The following is a 17,644-nucleotide window of genomic DNA, read 5'->3' as shown; positions in this document are numbered from 1 at the left end:
AAAGAAATGCAAATGAAAATAAAGAAATTCGGAAGAGTATAAAATTGTTTAAAATCTTATATTGCTAGGGATAAATTTAACAAGTAATGATGTGGATCTATTTACCTTCTGAGTTGATGAATATAGCCACATGAGCATTGTGGTATCAATATTAAATTATTCTTGATATTTATAAATTTTATATTTGAAATGAATGGACATGATTAAAGTTTATACGAGCTTACTAAGCATTTATTGCTTACATACTTGTTAATAGGGTAAACAAGTAAAATTATAAAACGAATGAAATTGATCGATTGATTTATTGAAGAAATGAGAAAGTTGATATTGTGAATTAAATGGATACTGAAAATAAAGGACATGAACCAAAGGTTCACAAGATGATTAAATTCAGGTTTGAGGATATACGATATTAATTTGATTAATTGTTATTGTTGAAAATTTTAAGTTGAAGTATAAATTAATATATCTACCAATAAATCATTATATGTTTGATATTTAAAAGAACTTGAGAATGTATATTAATTATCAATTTCCTTGTAAATTAAGCAAAAGGAAACATAGGATTATATGAATAACTCCAAAAGTAATCTACTAAAGGTCTTCTATTCTTATGGAAAGGAAATGAAGTTCAAGATCAAAAGAATACAAGGAAATTTTGAGGACGAAATTTATTTTAAGAGGAGAGAAATGTAATACCGAAAATTACTATAGTAAGAAATTAAGATAATATTCACGATATAGTAAAATAAGGAAATAAAGTGATAAAAGGGCAATTTTGAGTTATGTCTACATTGAGAAGTATATTATGACATATTAATTCAAGAAAGAATTAAATCGTAAAAGTGAGAAAAGTTTTGTGGCCCAAGAGTAAATACTCAATTTGAGGGCTTAAAATGTAAATATGAAAAAGTTGAAAGTTCAATAGTGTAAATATTTTAAGGGTGGAATAATCTAGAAACTAAGGAAAATGGATGAATTAGGACCAAATTCAAAAGGTGAAGAATTTTGAGGGACTATTTTACCAAATTAAGTGATGACTCAAGGATGGAATTTCAAAAGATTATGAAGGGCAAAATGGTCAATTAAAAAGAGAGAGAATTCTAGAAGGTAATGATGGTGTTTGTGATATTTTTAATTAATTAATTAGATAAATGTTATTTAATTAATATTTTATTAAGATTTTTAGTATTATTTTATTATTAAATGATTAATATAAAAGGGAGGAAAGATGATGAGAAATCATCATCTTTTCCATTCATTTCACGTTAGAAGAGAAGAGAAGAAAGAAAGTTTTGCTTTCTTTACAATTTGGTCCTTTCACCAAAAATTCACCATTTTCACTTAGAAATCAAAGGAATTTCCATAGCCATCAAGAGAGAAAGATAACAAGGAGACTATGGGGAGCTAGAATATCAAGTTGGATTCAAGAAATAGAAATTTTAGGAGAGAGAAAATCAAGTTAAAGGTTGAAACCAATAGGACAAGGTAAGAACACTGAGATTTCAATATATTTTTAAGTTTGATCTTATTGAAAAAGCAATGAAAAGATGTAATAGTGGAGTTTTATTATATAAAGTCTTATGTTCTTGATATATTAGTGAAGAGAAATAAGTGGAAGTGATGGGAAATATTATAGAGAAAGGGAATAAGGAAGTTATAAACTTAGTAATCAACATCTTGCACTAAAACAGTTTTGGACAACACTAGTAGGTTAACTTTGAAAAATCACCATAAATTTTGGAAATTTAATTAGAGTATGAATAAAATATGGAATTAAATATTATTTAGTCTATTTTCTCATAAAATAAACGGTGTAATTAATTGTATTTTAAATCATGAGTTATAATAAATTTTGTGAAATAAGGTCGAATGATTTTGGGTTCCCCTATTCTGACTTTGGAAAATCATAAAAAAATTGGAGAAAAATGATTAGGGCTTAAATTTTTATGTATGAAATCTTGAATTAGTCTATTTTCAAGAGAAACAAATGGGAACATTATTTGAATTTTGTACGAGGAGATAATTAATTTTTAGTGAAGAAGAGTCAAAACTGTCAGACAGCAGAATAGGGATGACTTTAAAGAATAAACTATACTTATTGGCTACACGGAAAATTCTTAAAATTTTATGGTAAGCATATATATGAGTCTAGTTTCAGATAAAATTAATGGATCTCAATTTTGAGTTCTGTAGCTCAAGATATAAACAATTTAATGACTATGGCTCAAGTGGATAGCTTTGAATGAATATATAAATAAATGGTGAAATTATAGATAATGTTACATATAAGCATGTTATATACATTAAGGATGTGGAATGGAGAGGAGGAGGAGGAAAATATGTGATTATTCAACTAGCATGAGTTTTCATTAAAAATGACCAATTTGCATGTTTTAGGTTCAGGGACTAAATTAAATAAAAGTAATATTTTAAGGGTAAATTGGTAAAATGTCAAAAAGTGATCAAATTGCATGAAATGAATTGTTTTATTATTTAAATTAATAAATTGAATGAAATATTAATTTAGATCAAGATTGGGTGGAAATTTGAGGAAAATAGAAAATTACCAAAATGTCCCTGAATTTTGGTACTTCTGCAATTTAGTCTGGTAAGTTCGTGTAATTTGAATTATATTCTTAAATGCTTGAAATGTATGTTATTGGTGTGAATATGATTTGAATGTTCATTGTATGAAAATTGAGAAAACACCGATATATTTGATAAAAAAGGGGAATAATGCATTGAATGGATGTATGAATGTTTATCACACTATCCATTAATTCTATCGGTAATTTTGGATGTTTTGGTTCTGGTTATAATGATTTGTATAAGTTAAATTGGCCAACGTTAGCTCATTAATGTTTTGATTTTGACTGGTTATAAATATGAATGTTTGATGAAATGAAATGTCTGTAAATTAATTTGTAAACTTTGGTAATGCTCTATAACCCTATTGTGTAGAAGGATACAGGTTAGGGGTGTTACATTGAGGCCCTCCAAAATGCCCCAAAGTTCGACATCAAAAATTGAACACTTCCCTAGATATCGGTTATATCCAAAGATCTAATCTCTTTTCTCATCATACTGCTCACTCAAAAGTTGTATTACCTGAATCCAATTGCACCGCACCTGTGGTATTAATAAGGATCTGATTCCCAATTGACTGTTCTCTAAAGAATGGTTTGTAGCAACCAATTGATTCATCACTAAAGGCAGAAAGGAATTGTTTAGCCCAGTTATAAGAAACTTTGATTATCTCACTCGGGCTTCAAAATCTTTCTTGAAAAATAAAGAGATTACGATTCTTCCAGATGTTCCAGGTAAGTAGTCCAAAAAGGCATGCCTAATTGGCTCCTCCTTCATGAATCGTAGTATTATCCTCCACATTAGAAAGAATTCAATCTTATAAGCTGTTAGAGAAAAAATTCATTAGGTGATTACTTATAATAACTTGGTTCCAGACGTCCTTAGCTATTGTACAATCTCTAAGAATATGCAAAATGTATTTCGATTCATAGCCACAAATAAGACAAGAGAGATCAACCGCTAAGCCCCATTTGACTCTTTCCACATTACTGAGTAGTCGTTGCTTTAAGACAGTCCAGATAAAGAAACGGACTCTTGAATCTTCCATGCATTTTTTCATTTCTCATCTCTCGAGTTCCAAGCATCTTTCTTCGAAATGTTGTAGGCTTCTTTGACATAGAATGCTCTTGTCGATGTGTGGCACCATAAGATTTTATCAGGCCCCTCAGATGGATGTGGGGGGGAATGCCCATTATACATTGTATCACATCATCCGATAACCAAACCCCGAACAAAACAAGGTTCCATGAGTCTTCCTCTGTGACCATCTCATTGAAAAAACAATCTGAACCAAAATCAACATTAGCAGGGATATGTCTAAGCAGTGGCCCTACACTTGGAAGACAATTGTCTCTCCAACAGCGAATTTTATTGCCATTACCTACAGACCATATTAAGTTCTCTCATAATAAGAGCCAATTTTTTTAGAAAGATCTCAAAAGAAAAGAACTTCTATCTTGGGCAATACAATCTGGCAGATCTTTATTCAGCTGATACTTCGACCTAATTACGCGACCCCATACAACCTTCTTGTCAAACACAATACTAAAACTTAGTTTCAATAAAAATGAGATATTATGGTTACGTAATTTCCTCATTCCAAGACCACCACACCATTTTGGTTGATAGATAGAGTCCCACCCCACAAGAGACATTTTCTTTTAACTATTTGAAGATCCCCAAATAAATTGTTTCACCAAAATTTTAATCTCATCATAGATTTTCCTATATATCATCATAGATTGCATGAAGTAATTAGGAATGGATCGACAGACTGACTGTGTTAAAGTAACATGACTAGCAACGGAGAGCTATATGCCCAACTCTATAACTTCTTATGCACATTTTCAACTACAAAATACATAGTGCTATTCGTAACCCTCTGATGGAAAAGGGGAACTCCTAGGTAATGCCCAAGATTTTTCACTTTTTAGAATCCAAACAAATTGCTAATCATATTAGTTTTGGATTCTTCCATCCTTTCAGAAAAGAATATATTGGTCTTTCTAGCATTAATTTTATGTCCAGAAAACTTACAAAAATTTTCCAATATTTCTTTAAATACCCATGCTTCAAATCTGTTTTGCTAAAGATAATTAAATCATCAACGAAGAACAAGTCTGAGATAGCTGGCCCCAAGCGAGAGAGACGTCTAGACTCCACTTTCCAACAGAAATAGTCAATTGAATAGAATGGCCAAGCCATTCCATGCATAGAGCAAAAAGGTAGGGAGAAAGCAGGTATCCTCGTCGAATTCTTCTGGGAGGCCTGAACTTAGACAGTAGGACTCCATTTCACATAACCTGCATGGTAGAATTAGAGATAGATGACATAGTGAAAATTTTGAGATAATCTATGATACTTGCCACATGGAGGGAAGCATTGATGAAGTCTCATCTCACTCTATTGTAAGCTTTCTCCAAATCTATTTTAATCGTCATCCATTTCCTTTTGTTCTGACCTCTCATGGAATAAATTACCACTTGTGCGATAATAATGTTATCGGTGATGTTTTTACTTGTAATAAAATCAGCCTGCTCCTGCGTAATAATTTAAGAAAACATATACTTAAAATGGTTAGCAATTGCGTTCATCACCAACTTGTGAAGGATAGAGCAAAAACTTATTAAATGAAGCAGGGCAAAGCCCTTCGGATTCTACACCTTGGGTATAAGAACTATCATGGTATTATTCAATTCAGTATCTATAATACCTTCATTAAAAAACATTTTAACCCAATCACAGATAGCTCCCCAAACTGTACCCCACTACTTTTAGAAGAAGATGGCATAAAAATCATCACTACCTGGTGCTTTAAGAGGTGTCAAGTCAAAGAGAGCATCCTTAATTTCGTAATTCGTGACTGAATTTTTGAAAAAATCAATACCAACAGGATCAAGTTGTGGAAAACTATTTGGAGGTAAGCTCCGTAAAGGCCTAGGACCCTCCCCGTACAAATTTTGAAAAAAGTCATTCGCATCAGATTCAATAGAGTCTTGTGGTCCTTCAGATATAACCAGTCGCATCCCGCCTTTTGTTTCCAAAGAAGTTCTTCGTGGTGCAACATATTCTCCAACTACTGTCTAACCCTAAATTCCACCTGAGCTAAACGATTTGAGCTAAAAAGGTCTATTTTCCTCTGAACATCGACCAGTTTATTAATCAGATATCTCCTTCGAGTGGTAATGTGCCCATAAACTGATTTATTCCACTCCTTTAAGCTATGAGTAAGCTTGGCTAAAGTGTCAGATATATCCACTCTAAAATTCTAGTTGTCACCCATAAAATTCTCAAAATCAAGATGTTTGACCCACCCAGCCAGAAACCAAAAAGGCTAACCTCTCGGTAGAATAACCTTTGGTTTTAGAGACAGGAGAAGAGGCCCATGGTCAGACTTAATATTTGGAAGGTGAGTATGTTCGGAAATGTGCTCATATTGTAATAAACATGCAATTGTTTTCTATTTATTTGAACGATGAATAAATAAATAAGTTAATTTCACATTTCACTATTATGTCTTTTAAAATCATCTCTTTTAGATTTTGCATGCATAGTGAAATTGTGACAAGCAAATATTAGCTCTTTGATTGTCTAAAGTTCAAACTGAAGATAAGTGACATTGCAAATAACCTTTACATTGCGAGAAAGATAACTTACTTCAGTAGCTAATCTAAATGAGTCCGTAATCTCGTAAAAGAATCAATGTGAGCATTTGATTCAAATACAGAGAAAGATTATTATGTCGTCTACAATTCCAATTGGGGAGATGACTAGTCTTAGCTATCAGAGCAGTTGACTCCATGAGTAGAGACATAGATGTATTCATTGGTAGAATGATACATTGGACTGGACCTAAGATGAATTAATTTTGAATTCGTTTGTGAATTAATTCACTTGTGACGTTCATGGTGTAATTTACCTAAATCTTGAGTTAGTCACTGCCCATTTGTATGCAACTCATGTTGATACGAGTCACAGAGGCCCAACCCAAGTTCTTGAAGGCAAGGCCCAATAAGAGGATTCCAAGCCCAATCAAGAAATCCACCCATACTTAGTTGAAAATCATGTTTGTTTAAGTGCAGAATTCTCTTTGAGTTTTTCTCCAAGAATTCTCTCTTGAGTTTTCTTTAGAAGTTGTTTTAACAATCTTTTGACTGTGGGAGCCATCTTGACCTTCTTCTTGCCATTGATATTCTTTGGAGGGAGATTAGAGCCGTTTGAAGGAGTTGTGAGATCTTTCGGGATTTCAAGGCTTCTTAGGACTTATCTTTTAATTTCTTCTTGTCAATTATTTCTTTATTTCGCTTGTTTGAATCTTTATCTAATTTATTTTTGTTCTTATTGTGTTTTCAGCCTTTTTCTATCTTAAGGAATCAACCCAAAATCCCCAATTTCTAGGGTTCTTCCATACTCTTTTGGGTGAAATTAGATTGTCGAAATTTGGGAAAACTATCTTGGTGTTCAATTGGGCGAATCGCAATCTCCTTTAGGGTTTCAAGAACCCTTATTAACACTTATTTCTATTCTCAATTTGATTCTTTCTTGATTTGGGGATTTTATTTGGATCTGGAAATTCAAAGTTCTAATATTTTAATTTTCTGTTTTGTTTCAGATCTGATTGTTTAGAGCTTTCGTAGGAGTTTCCCGTGACTTGGCAACTCGATCTTGGTCCGCGCGCAACCCCTCTATCATTTGGTATCAGATTTTGGGCGTTTTAGGTGTTCTTGGTTAATTTCTAAACTGATCTCTATTTTTTTAAACTACAAACAGCAGTTTTACCCAGAAAAAATTTTCGAAAAAAATTCATTTGAGTGGGTAAACGTTGTCCGATTGATCTGAAATTTTATATACATATTTGTGGCACTGTTATTGAATATAAAAAAATATTTCCCGCAGAAAATTCAGTCAAAAAAGTCAAAAAAAGTGAAAAATACGAAATCAGAAAAAAAATTAAAAAAATATTCAGCGGGTTGAGTTTAGTGCCCAAAATTTCCAGATCAAAAATTAAATATTTAAGGACATTCCAGATTTAATTTCGTGATTTTTGGAGATCGGGAACACCTCGAACGAAGTTGTCAAGTTACTCCGCAGTTTTTTCGGGTTTTCTGGTTTCAACAATTTTTATTGATTCTTAGCTGTAGGTTTTCATTTGTTTGCCTTTATTCTCCCTTTACACTATCTAACACCTTATTGTTTCTTGTGTTAGTAGTATTTTTAAAGTGTGCACAATTCTTTCTCGGTGCGACACAAATCAGTTGGTGTCACGTTAGTTTTTTGGCATCCTAGTGCAAATTAGGACTCTTTGGTAGTTTCGGTTCATACACCTTCTAATTGGTTGATATATACTCTACTAAAGAAATCACAAGAATGAACTCTACCTCATTGAGAATTTTTTTTTCTTTTTGAGTGATTAACGGTGAGGTTTGCTAATTTTTCTTTTTGAGTGTTGAGTGTTTGTTTTGTAGGTAGTCCAAAAAAAATATAAGATGCTCCGCCGCACCCTTAACATCCAAGTGGGAGACGATTGTGATAACCAAAGGACCAATATTTTCCATTCTAGGTGTTTTATAAAAGGTAACTTATGTTCACTTATGATTGATAGTGGGAGTTGTTCAAATGTAGTTAGCAGTTATTTGGTGGATTCCTTAAAGTTACCTTGTATCGAGCACCCTAAGCCGTATCACCTTCAGTGGCTTAACGAATGCTCAGAAGTTAAGGTTACAAAACAGTCCTTGATCACTTTTAAGCTTGGGAATTACGAGGATGAGGTATGGTGTGATGTGGTCCCAATGCATGTGGCACACTTGCTCCTTGGACGGCCTTGGTAATTTGATCGTGATGTTGCACACCAAGGCAAGCTCAATAGATACTCTCTTGTGTTTAAAGGCCGAAAATTCACTCTTGCTCCTTTAAATCCCAATGATGTATATAAAGATCAATTAAAAATGATGAAATTTTGTGAGGGGGTGAGGGAGAAAGAAAAATAAAAAGACAGAGAGAAAAGAGGCTAGTAGTGAAAAAAGTCAAAATTTAAATGGCCCAAAGGTGAGTGAATCCGCAAGTGGCAAAACTAGAGAGAAAAAATTGATTGCAACAAAAAAAGATGTGCGGAGAGCCCTACTCAATAAACAGCCTTGTATCCTTGTGAGGTTTAGGCAAAACTATTTATCTCTATCTAACATTAATGGATATTTGCCTAGTGTGTTTCAATGTCTTTTGCAGGATTATGTGGATGTTTTTAGTGAGTCTCCTAAAGGTTTACCACCTTTACGTGGGATAGAACACTTCCATTGGCCACATATGAAGAAGGATGTCGAAAAGGTATGTTCTAAGTGCATCAAATGTAAACAAGCAAAATCTAAGGTAATGCCTCATGGCCTTTACCCTCCTTTGCCGATTCCTACTTCACCATGGGTAGACTTATCCATGGATTTTATTCTAGGATTGCCACGAACTAAGAAAGGAAGCGTGAGTTGTTATTCTCTTGATTTGCCTTGTGTAAAATCTGCGAATTTTTGCAAATCTATTTTGGTGAATAAAAAAAGTTTTGAATGTAAGTTGGTACGTATGCGAAAACCCTCATGGTTTAACTTGATTGGATTAATGAAATCTTTGTTACACTTCGGCATGACTAATCAAAATCAAGTTTTTAAACCTGGAATCTATTTTGGTATATTTTGTTGGAAAATCAAGCATCATCTATTGTGTACAAATACTTTCTATTGTTTTGATACTTGGTTTTTGAATAAGGTAACGAAATTTGCCAAATTTGTTTTCAATTTATATTCGTGCCTTAAACAGTTTCTGTGGTTATACATGAAGTTTGAGTTGCATTTGACAAAGGTTAACTCAACAACGGAGTTTCGACTACACTATGCCCCCGATGAGCGAAGGTTTGTATTAAATGGAAAAGGTAAAATCGACCCTTATTCTTCTCATTATAAAGGTAAGATGCTTGAAACTTTTGAAACACCTTTGTACTCCTCGGATAGTGACAAAGATCATGTTGATGATTTAATTTTGTAAAACACTTAGATCGAAACATGCTTGATGCCCTATTTTATTTATTGATGATCTATCTGTTTTGATGGTTGATAAAAGATTATTGTTTTGATAATTTTATGATGCATGTGTGAGTGAATCTATAGTCCGTCAACTAATGCATGGTATGATTGTGCAACTCGTGAACCGTGTGAACCTTTTCAAATACCTACTTGTGACGATTACATTTACCATTTGATTTATTACTCATGATTTATTCATGGTTTGTGGAAACAATTTGAAAGGATTGAATGCTTTAAAACATGTCCATCTTTCAATGTGGCTGACTTGTCCCCATTTGATTTTTCAGATTTGAGGATGAATCTTTTTGAGGAAGGGGGGAATGATACGAGTCACAGAGGCCCAACCCAAGTTCTTGAAGGCAAGGCCCAATAAGAGGATTCCAAGCCCAATCAAGAAATCCACCCATACTTAGTTGAAAATCAGGCCAAATTGTCAAAGTGGCCCAAGTTGTAAAGTTTTATTTTATTTATTTATTTATTTATTTTACTTACTTTAATTTTTATGTAAATATTCAGGTCCGAGTCCCAAATAAAGACCCTTGGTGAATTTCCATATTAAAATAATTAGGAGTTTTTTTATTTTAGTTTTCTAATTAGATTAGGACTAGTTATAAGGCCTATTTAAAAGCATGGCTAGCCACCTTGTAAACAACTTCTAAAATATATCAAAATATCGATTTGTTTAAGTGCGAAATTCTCTTTGAGTTTTTCTCCAAGAATTCTCTCTTGAGTTTTCTTTAGAAGTTGTTTTAACAATATTTTGATTGTGGGAGCCATCTTGACCTTCTTCTTGCCATTGATATTCTTTGGAGGGAGATTAGAGTCGTTTGAAGGAGTTGTGAGATCTTTCGGATTTCAAGGCTTCTTAGGACTTATCTTTTAATTTCTTCTTGTCAATTATTTCTTTATTTTCGCTTGTCTTTGAATCTTTATCTAATTTATTTTTGTTCTTATTGTGTTTTCACCTTTTTCTATCTTAAGGAATCAACCCAAAAATCCCCAATTTCTAGGGTTCTTCCATACTTTTTTTGGGTGAAATTAGATTGTCGAAATTTGGGGAAAACTATCTTGGTGTTCAATTGGGCAGAAATGCAATCTCCTTTAGGGTTTCAAGAACCCTTATTAACACTTATTTCTATTCTCAATTTGATTCTTTGCTGATTTGGGGATTTTATTTTAGATCTGGAAATTCAAAGTTCTAATATTTTAATTTTCTGTTTTGTTTCAGATCTGATTGTTTAGAGCTTTCGTAGGAGTTTCTCGTGACTTGGCAACTCGATCTTGGTCGCGCGCAACCCCTCTATCACATGTGCTTTGATATAAGTGGAGGCTTATCCTTTAAAGGTGATCGAGCCCATAACCGGTAATGTCGTCTACAATTCCAATTGGGGAGATGACTAGTCTTGGATATCAGAGCAATTGACTCTATAAGTAGAGACATAGATGTATTCATTGGTAGAATGATACATTGGACTAGACCCAAGATAAATTAATTTTGAATCCGTTTGTGAATTAATTCACTTGTGACGTTCATGGTGTGATTTACCTAAATCCCGAGTTAGTCAATGATCATGCGTATGCAACTCATGTGCTTCGATATAAGTGGAGGCTTATCCTCTACAGATGATTGAGTAAATAGCCAATATGTTGGGTACATGACTTGTGGAATTTATAGCTCAATTAAAGAGTTAATCCTCTCATTGGCATTGTGTAGATTGATAAATATGGAATGTGGCCACAGGTTGCTTGTTCTCGATCGAGCAATTTATCTTAGTCATTTGTTGACAGTGGTCATATTAATCATTAAGAAGACACAATGGTAACAATGAGACAAACTAGGATTGTATTGAGTGAACATATTTAACTCAAAGGAATCAAGGACATCATATGAGGGTAACACACACATGATGAGGTCATTGGACAAAGCATTAGGATGAATTACTTTCGTAAATAGTAAATAATAAACAGTTTTCAATCATGGTACTTCTTGTGGAATGACTCCATGATTAAGTAATTGTGAATTATCGGAACAATACTTTTGGGCATAATTGTAATCACTAGAGCCTAATTTTATAAGTTCGATTGGTCCCTCCACTAGCTCAACAAAAGCTCGATCGAACTGTATTTGGATAAGAAGAAAATTCTACGACGTAGATTTATTCGATGTGGAATTAAATTAGCTGGTCGTAAGAATTGTTCAATTAGAGAATTTAATTAAAGAATTTTCTTGAAAAAATAATTAGGAAATTCTAAGTGATTTTTGGAAACATTAATTTTGATCAAGTAAAATTAAATTAATAAAATCAATTAAAATTAATATGATATTTTTGGAAGTTAATTTTCAAGTTAGACAATTGGCCCAATGGGTAATTGAACTTGAAAATCGAACCTGAGATCATAAATTAGGCACAAAAGCCCAAAACTGAGACCAAAACCTAAAAACTTGTCTAACTAGGCCCAGTATATGAAACCGGGCCGACGGTCCAATCGATGGCTGGACCGGACCGGTTGGGTCGTTATTGACTAGGACTAAATTGGCTCGGGGTGTCGTAAGGGTGTCGCACCTGCATCACCAGACACGGCGATGCCAGTGGTTACGACGGCGGTGTCTCAGTGGTTACGAAGGCAGTGTTCCGATGGCCGACGGCGATTGGTCGTTGGTGGTTGAGCAGTGAAAGAGTTACATTCCTACTGGGACTCTACCAGAGAATTTGATTTCAGATTAATTATTCCAAAAATAATATTATTTTAATAGTTTAATATTAAATTTAATTTAATACTTATATTAATTGTAGATAAACATTCTATTATTTTAATAATATTTAATATTAAATTAATATAATATTTATAAATATTATATTAATTTAATATTAAAGTGATTAAGTTTAATCATAGTTGAATTCCCTAAACTCTCGCTATATAAAGAGAGCCTTGGGTCATTACTTATACACACTTAAATTCAAGAGAAAAATGTTGAGAGAAAATTCTCTAAAGAGATTATTCTAGAAATTTTCTAGAGATATTTTTTTGATTTACAACTTGACCCAAAAGTTTAGAGAAATTATAAAATTACCTCACTGGTAATTTTTGTGAAAATTTTTCTAATTCGAAGCGAGCCCACACTCAGCAGATGTGAGCTTGAGGATAACGGAGAAGACTACTCGATTAAAGCACTCATCCTAGACGAATCGAAAAGGTATAATTTTAATTAAGTTTTTATTACTTTAGATATCATAACCAATATCTTGTTTTGAAAAAAAATTTGAAACTCTAGTTTTTCCATAAATTTATTTTCCACTACGTTTTACAAACCCATTTTCCAACTGAGTAATCAAGCTATTTGGAAAGTTGTGAACCCAAGCTTCATTTCCCAGTGCACGATCTAACCTCTCAAAAAGACCACCTCTGTGCCAAGTAAAAAAGGAGGTCCCCTGTGTAATAGTCTAATTTTCAGTGGTGTCGGAAACAGTGATTCGAGATCACTAAATCTTACCAATGAGTTTTAAAATTTAATAAATTAATAACTATGGGTCAAGTGTAAATTTAGAAAAAAATTTAAATTAGTCAATTTTGTGATTTAAAAAGAATTTAATATGTAAATTTGGTCTAAAACGAGGTATCGAGACCTTGAATTCATAAGACGAGACATAAATATTTTTATAAATATTTACAGAGTGTCATTGAGTTAGTATAAAAGTTTCGTTAGAAAATTTTAACGTTTGGATGGTCAATTAACTAAAAAGAACTAAATTGAAAATAGTGTAAAATTTGTTAAATTGTGATTAAATAGCTTAAGTGACTAATAAGGAGGGATTTAAAAGGCAATTAGACCCAAATTATATGGGCTGGACGATTTGGGCAAGAAAAATCAGCAAGAAAGTAAGGAAAAATAAGGGCAAAATTGGAAATTTTGCAAATTAAATATATAAAACAAAGACAAAAGTGAAAAATCTAGAGATTTCTTCATAATTCATCAGTAAAAATGCCATAGGAGGTCCGAAACAAGCTAGTTTCTCATATTTTTACACCATGTGAGTTCAATTCTTGCTTTTTCTTTGAAAATTTTTATGTTTTGTGACTTTTACAACTAGGTCCAACTATTGAATTCATTAGTTTTTGATTCCATGGGTGATTTTGTAAGTTACCATGAATAAGTGATGGAATTTTATGATGAATAATCATAGATTTGAAGCTTTAATTTCATTGTATTATGATTTTATTTAGTTATTTTAGTAGAAAATGATTTTAAGACCTAATTGTGAAAAATCTAGGAATTGGGGTTTTGTACTGAAATTCTGAATATCAAATGTTGTATAATAGCCTGAAATGATTACATAAAGTGTTATTTGACGACAAATTTCTTCAATTAAAGTGTTAATTGAGTAGGGACTAAATTGTAAAAATTGTAAATTTTAGGGTAAAAGTGTAATTTCAAAAATTGAAAGGCATAAATTGCGAAGTGAATTAGTATTGAATTAGATGCTAATGAATGGAAAAATTTATATTATAGATCGGGAATTCGAAGATAAATGCAAAAAAGAGAAAATATCAAACTAGTCCCTGAACTTTTACAACTCCTACAAATTGGCCTAGGTAAGTTCATACGGCTGAACTTTGATTAATTGTTAATGTGGGAATGATATATTGTATCAATTCGTATATTGTTGTTGAATTGTGATTATGGTAAAAAATAAGGAAAAAAATGATATTGTTAGTTCAAATTAAGGGATATGCAGGATTGAGTACATACGTTCAGTAACTAGAGGTGCTCATGGGCCGAGAGGCCCGGCTCGGCCCGACAGCCCACCCAAAATATGGGAGGGTTCGAGTAAAAATATAGGCCCAAAATATGGGTTTGGGTAAAAAACGAGGCCCGTTTAGGAAACGGGCCGGGCCTTGGGCACCACTTTTTTAGCCCGGGCCCAGCCCGAATATAATAAATATATTTTTTTAATTTTTTTAATTTTAAAATATTTTTAAAATACTTTTTTTATTTTTAAAATAACTTTTTGGTGTTTATTAAAAAATGGCCCAGGCTGGGCCGGGCTCGGGCTTAGGAATTTTTTCTCGGGCCGGGCCTGGACAAAATTTTAGGCCCATATTTCGGGCCGGGCTGGGCCCGTGCCTAGGACGCTGACCAAAATTTTTTTCTAGGCCCGGCCCGGCCCATGAGCACCTCTATCAGTAACCAATGATGAATTGACGAATAAGTCCATGGTGAATCCATGGCAAAGTGTGGAATGTAGGTATGGTATTTTAGTAAAGAAAACCATACTGAGTTGTGAGAAGTAGGTATGATATTTCAGTAACGAAAACCATACTGAGTTGTGAAAAGTAGGTATGGTATTTCAGTGAAGAAAACCATACTGAGTTATAGCATTGTAAAATATTCAAGCAAATCGTGGCACTGGGCAAACGATGTACTCAAATTCGTAATACGATCCTCAATTTGACAAGTTTTTGTAAGTGCAATTGAAGCTAAATGTTGGAAATAAGTTGATATCTGATATTGAGCTCGATTGAGTAAATTCATTGTTTGAGATTGTGGTTGGCAGGAAATGGTGAATTATACTTGTTTATTAATATTGTTAGTGAAATCTTGATAAGATTTTATTATGGGCCTATGAACTTACTAAGCTTTCTGTAAGCTTATTCCTGTGTGTTTAATGTTCTTTGTAGATTGATGTGAAATCGGTGGATCAGATTAACACATCAGGGCACACTATCCAGAGTACTTTGGTAAATTTTATTGTGCATTAGAAGGTTTATATAGCATGTATAGGGTTTAATTGAAAGGAAGTGAAGGTATTATAAACTTGGTTATTAACATTTTTTTTTACTAAAATAGTTTTGGACAGCAGCAGTAGTTCAATTTTGAAAAATCACCAAAAATAGTGGAAATTGAATTAGAAGCTGAATGAGATACGAAATTAAAGATAAATGAGTCTGTTTTAACATGAAAGAAATAGAGTAAGCAAAAGAGTTAAATATTTTTAGATATTTGAATTTTAGTGAGACAATGTAAGAATGGTTTTTGAAGTCTCCTATTCTAACTTTATAAAATCATTAAAAATTGTACAGAAAGAATTATGAGTTATAATTTATATGTCTAGATTCTTTAGTGAGTATATTTTCAATAAAAAGAAGTGGAGCACCATATGAAGTTTGTACAATAAGATACTTGATTTTTAATTAATAGATGTCAAAATTATCAAACAGTGAAACAGGGGAGACTTTAACGAATAAACTGTACTAATTGGCTAACCCAAAAGTTCTGGAAATTTTATGGTAAGAAGATATATGAGTCTAGTTTCAGGGAAAATTTACAGATCTAAATTTTGAGTTTCTTAACTCGAGTTATAATTAAATTAGTGACAGTTATATAGGTGGACAGTTTTATTGTGAATGGTGAAATAAATTATTTTGATTTGTATAAGCATTCAGAAAATTTTTAATGTTCCCGGTTTGCACCCAAATCATTTTCGTTGTATGTTTTAGGGTCTCGAGTACTCTTTCTAGGGACATATTGATTAAACGCGAGCGAATTAATTTTAAAAGAAAATTTTTATGCTCCGAACTAGTAAGTTAAGTCAGGTATTGCCTCGTGCCCGACTCCGGCAAAGGTCTCGGGTAAGGGGTGTTACACCCTGAATCCTAAATCATGTAGCTTGGTCATATTCACAAAATCACCAAAATGGGGGCATCTCTTTCCGTTGGAAAGACCACCTGATTTCTCAATAGGGGATAGGATTGCGTTAAAATCACCAATAGCAATCCAAGGAATTTGTCCTAACGGAATCGACAATCCCAAATACTTCCAAAGATCCTTACGATTCTATTGATTTGGACTTTCAAACACAAAAGAGATAAAAATCGGTAATGAGGAAGACACGGGCCAAACCGGAGTCGGAATAAATTGAGGATGACTACAAACCACCTCAACACGAATCGAATCTTTTCATCCAAGCCAAATACCCCTAGAATATCCTATCGCCTCCACTCAGTGTGAACATTGGAAACCCAGCTTTGCAATAATGTTGTCTGCTTTGGCACTACTCACTCTTGGCTCAAGCAAGCTAATAATATCAGGTTTATATTCCATGTTGTATTTACGGAAAACTTGACGAAACTTAACGTTAGCACAACCCTAGCAATTCCTAGAAAAATTGTAAAATTCATGAATTAATACAAAAAATTAAGAAACATACCATTATTGTCGAGAGATAGTAACCCCATCCACAGTCGAAGCTGCTACTTTCTAGGCATTATTCACTGCTTCACTAGACGCCTGAATAGAAAGGAGCTCCACCTCCGCCTTAATGGATTCTGCTAATGGAATCTGAAAGTTCCCAGAGAATTTAAAGCGACTCTCCCAACCCCGTAGGGTATTAGAAGGCTTTCCACCACCATGACCGATGTTGTCTTTGCCGCTATTTTTCCTATCTTTAGGGCCTAAGGTACCCGCACCCAAAGTCTCCATAGATCGTTTGACCGAAATACCTTGCTAGTTTGAGTGCAAATTTTCCTTGAAAATCACCGCAAAATACTTTCTGGGATCCAAGACGCCATCGGTCATTGGAACTTTAACTCCCTCCGGTCCTTTAAATGCTGGGTTGTAGTGCGCCTTAACTCCCTCGAAATTTCCAGAATTCATGTTGGGCTTAGCCCCCGATTACATATCACCTGAACCAAAAAAAAAAAAAGCAGCGGAAACAATGTTTCTAGAGTTAACAGGAAATTTGGATTGAACTTAAAGTTTAGTACTTTGGACTACTGGCCCAGCAGACGCCTTATCCATCTTCACAAAAGGGACCGCGTGCTTTCCCGTAGATTTCTGGCCTAGTCCACTGTCCAGGCCTTTATTTTTATATGGGCCTTCTAACTTTCTTAGCCCAAACCGACCTAGCTTTTAACTCCCCAATACTAGCCTCCATAATTACAAAATCAGTGTTATTAATTTGGGTCTGGCCCATTTTGTTTGAAGGCTCTAA

The 17,644-nt window shown here is 33.5% G+C and overlaps 1 long non-coding RNA gene across 1 annotated transcript; it reads right to left on the bottom strand.

The window, feature by feature from the left end:
• Positions 1-4,569: 4,569 nt before the first annotated feature.
• On the bottom strand, positions 4,570-17,317 carry LOC128034619 (uncharacterized). Its single transcript, XR_008190725.1, has 3 exons — positions 16,862-17,317; positions 4,992-5,129; positions 4,570-4,892 (listed from the first exon to the last, which is right to left on the bottom strand). It is a non-coding gene; the product is annotated as an uncharacterized LOC128034619 (long non-coding RNA).
• Positions 17,318-17,644: the final 327 nt, after the last annotated feature.

The sequence above is a fragment of the Gossypium raimondii genome, chromosome 11 (genome assembly GCF_025698545.1).
Source record: "Gossypium raimondii isolate GPD5lz chromosome 11, ASM2569854v1, whole genome shotgun sequence".
Classification (NCBI taxonomy): domain Eukaryota; kingdom Viridiplantae; phylum Streptophyta; class Magnoliopsida; order Malvales; family Malvaceae; genus Gossypium; species Gossypium raimondii.
The sequence above is the reverse complement of the archived record's forward strand: the minus strand, read 5'-3'. Positions and strand labels throughout refer to the sequence as shown.